Here is a 4,134-nt window from a genome sequence, read left to right as displayed (position 1 = left end):
TTCTTCACTGCTATATATGTTATTGCCTTAAATGTGAACAACATTGCATAAAATTAGCATAGTAACTCCATTCTATTAACTAATTTCCTATACATGGCTCAAAAAATTGACTTTACAACAAATTATAGTGTGGCTTGAACCAACCCGAAATTGTTTATATCCACCCTAAAAAATTGGAGCATCTAAAAACAACAGTGAACCCTTTGAAAAAAAATTCTTGGATTGGATCCGCCAATATATATGAGGCTGCCGGCGGCATAAGAAACAAATGTGTTTCAAGTTTTGGTTATCAATACACTTGATGCATGCATCATAAAAGCTTATATATAATTTTGTGTCTGTGATTTCACATACTTGAAGGCTCCGGAGATGGTCGACGAAGAAGATGTTGAAAATATAAACTAAATATTAGGGGTCTTTTAGTCATTTTAGAAAGTATATATTATGTCTAGTATGTATATTTGTAAAGTCTAGGGTCTAGTATGTAATTAGTATGGAAAAAAAACCCAAGTAGGGCCTGTAATTTGATCGATCATTTGAACGAATAAGTTTATCAATTCAGTGCAAGTTTATCAACATTGTTGTGCTATTCTTAAATTCCTATTCTGAAATTGCCAACAGTGACATCAGAACAAGGTTAATCGATCAAAGGGAAAAACAAAACTCATTGTGTGCAATTTCTGATCGATAAGGGAAAGAAAATAAGATCAAATTGAAGCAACCATTCATTGTTTGATCAGGAACACGGTTGTTCTTAGAATTCGATCTGAGTTTTGGATTTGATTTTGGTAATGAATCCCATTTTGACAAGATCGGAAGAACAAAAAAAAAATAGGGTTTGTCTCTTTACAGTCGATCGAACGATTGAGACTGATCAACAAATTGAAATTCGATTATGAGAAGGTTGATTCTTTTTCTGTAATATTGATCGATTAAATAAAAGAAAGGCATCGACCCTTCTTATTTGATATCATCAGACACACTGAAATTTTGGTTCTGTAAATTCTTTTGGATTTCTTGAATTGGATTAATTTGTTGAATCCATTCAGGAACATCAAACCAAAGAAAATACAGAATCCATTGTTTGTTGTTTTGTTGTTGTTGAAATTCTAGGCAAAAAGAACAGATCAAAAGGAACATATATGTTCCTGTTTTATTAATCATAATTCTAAATTGCCTAGTGTTTGTCATTAGAATACCGGAACCGGGGTGGTTCGGTGTTAAAGGCATAATAGAAGAAACAAAAGCCAAAAAGGTTGTTACATTATTTTTTTCACTGCTCGGCAGAAGCATTCAAAGTCAAAAGAAAGGGCGATTTGAAAAAATTAAACAGAAACAATACGTTTTGTTGTCTGTTGGTATTGCAATAAAGGTGAGTAAAAATCCTTAGTGGTGCAAATCCTTTGTGGTTAAAAAATATTTAAAAATCCTTAGAGGTAAAAAGATCCTTCGTGGTAGAAATCCTTCGTGGTACACAAATTCTTCGTGGTACATAAAAATCCTTCGTGGTACATATAAATCCTTCGTGGCGCATAAATCCTTCGTGTTACAAAAATCCATCGTGGTACAAAAGTCCGTCGTGGTACAAAAGGCTCTTTGTTAATTTGTTGCAAGTGAGTTTAAGAAAGTCAAAAGAAAGGGCGATTTGAAAAAATTAAACAGAAACAATACGTTTTGTTGTCTGTTGGTATTGCAATAAAAGGTGAGTAAAAATCCTCCGTGGTAAAAATCCTTCTTGGTAAAAAAATTGAAAATCCTTCGTGGTAAAAAAAATCCTTCGTGGTTGAAATCCTTCATGGTACACAAATTCTTCGTGGTACATATAAATCCTTCGTGGTACATAAATCCTTCATGATACAAAAGTCCTCCGAGGTACGTAAAGCCTTCGTGGTACATAAATCCTTCATGGTACAAAAAAAAATCCTTCGTGGTATGTAAAAGACTTCCTGGTAAAAAATTAAAAGTATGGCAGGCGATAAAAAGAAAGAAAGTGCTTCAACATCAACTCGTGAACAAGGAAATATTTCACTTCAATGCCCAAAACTAAATGAAACAAATTACACGACTTGGGCATTGTTGATTGAAACTATGTTGAAAGCATTTGACCTTTGGGAAATAACTGATGCAAAGGTTGAAACGGAAATTGTGGATGAAAAGAAGATGAATACCACAAAATCCATGATCTTCCAAACATTACCGGAAGATGTTTTATTGCAAGTCGCGCAATACTCGACTGCAAAGGAAGTTTGGGACTCGATCAAAGTCAAATATCTTGGAAGCGTTTGAAGAACGTCTCAAAAGTCAAGACGAGTTGGGATCATGATCAAGGAAAACTCTTAATGGCAAGTTCAAATAATTATGGAAGAGGGTGTGGTGATCAAAATCGTGGTAGAGGACGAGGCTCTTTCAGAGGAGGAAGAGGACGTGGAAGAAGTACGAGTCAAAGAAACAACAACAAAAACGACAAAAGCGAGCTAAAATACTATGAATGTGGTGAATATGACCACTTCGCATACGAATGCGTAAGACGTAAAGATAAGGAGAAAGTAAAGGACCAAGAAGCCCATCTCATGTTGGAAGATGAAGAACCGATGTTGTTGTAAACGCAAGTCAAGAAAGTTGAAGACTCTCATTGAACTATATTTAGTTTAAGGGGGAGTGTTGAAAATATAAACTAAATATTAGGGGTCTTTTAGTTATTTTAGAAAGTATATATTATGTCTAGTATGTATATTTGTAAAGTCCAGGATCTAGTATGTAATTAGTATGGTTATAAAAACCCAAGTATGTCCTGTAATTTGATCGATCATTGGAACGAACAAGTTTATCAATCCAGTTCAAGTTTAACAAATCATTGTTGTGTTATTCTTCAATTCCTATTCTGAAATTGCCAACAGTGGCATCAGAGCAAGTTAATCGATCAAAGGGAAGAACAAAACTCATTGTGTGCCATTTCTGATCGATAAGGGAAAGCGTAGGAAGAGTAAAAGCGTTTGAAGTGTAAAAGCGTTTGAAAGAGTAAAATCGTTGGATTTGATTTTGGTAATGAATCCCATTTTGACAAGATCAGAAGAACAAAAGAAAAATAGGGTTTGTCTCTTTACAGTCGATCGAACGATTGAGACTGATCAACAAATTGAAATTCGATTATGAGAAGGTTGATTCTTTTTCTGTATTATTGATCGATTAAATAAAAGAAAGGCATCGACCCTTCTTGTTTGATATCATCAGACACATTGAAATTTTGGTTCTGTAAATTCTTTTGACTTTCTTGAATTGGATTAATTTTTTGAATCCATTCAGGAACATCGAACCAAAGAAAATACAGAATCCATTGTTTGTTGTTTTGTTGTTGTTGAAATTCTAGGCAAAAAGAACAGATCAAAAGGAACATATATGTTCCTGTTTTATTAATCATAATTCTAAATTGCCTAGTGTTTGTCATTAGAATACCGGAACCGGGGTGGTTCGGTGTTAAAGGCATAATAGAAGAAACAAAAGCCAAAAAGGTTGTTACATTATTTTTTTCACTGCTCGGCAGAAGCATTCAAAGCCAAAAGTGGGCTCTTTGTTAATTTGTTGCAAGTGACTTTAAGAAAGTCAAAAGAAAGGGCGATTTGAAAAAATTAAACAGAAACAATACGTTTTGTTGTCTGTTGTGATTGCAATAAAGGTGAGTAGAAATCCTTCGTGGTGCAAATCCTTCGTGGTTAAAAAATATTTGAAAATCCTTAGTGGTAAAAAGATCCTTCGTGGTAGAAATCCTTCGTGGTACACAAATTCTTCATGGTACATAAAAATCCTTCGTGGTACATATAAATCCTTCGTGGCGCATAAATCCTTCGTGTTACAAAAATCCTTCGTGGTACAAAAGTCCTTCGTGATACATAAATCCTTCATGGTATAAAAAAAAAGCCTTCGTGGTACATAAATCCTTCATGGTACAAAAAAAAATCATTCGTGGTATGTAAAAGACTTCCTGGTAAAAAATTAAAAGTATGGCAGGCGATAAAAAGAAAGAAAGTGATTCAACATTAAGTCGTGAACAAGGAAATATTTTACTTCAATGCCCAAAATTAAATGAAACAAATTACACGACTTGGGCATTGTTGATTGAAACTATGTTGAAAGCAT

The sequence above is a fragment of the Bidens hawaiensis genome, unplaced genomic scaffold, assembly GCF_021521415.1.
Source record: "Bidens hawaiensis isolate Kalapana, Puna unplaced genomic scaffold, B.hawaiensis_p1.1 tig00007390_1, whole genome shotgun sequence".
Taxonomy (NCBI): domain Eukaryota; kingdom Viridiplantae; phylum Streptophyta; class Magnoliopsida; order Asterales; family Asteraceae; genus Bidens; species Bidens hawaiensis.
This window is presented reverse-complemented; position numbering follows the sequence as displayed.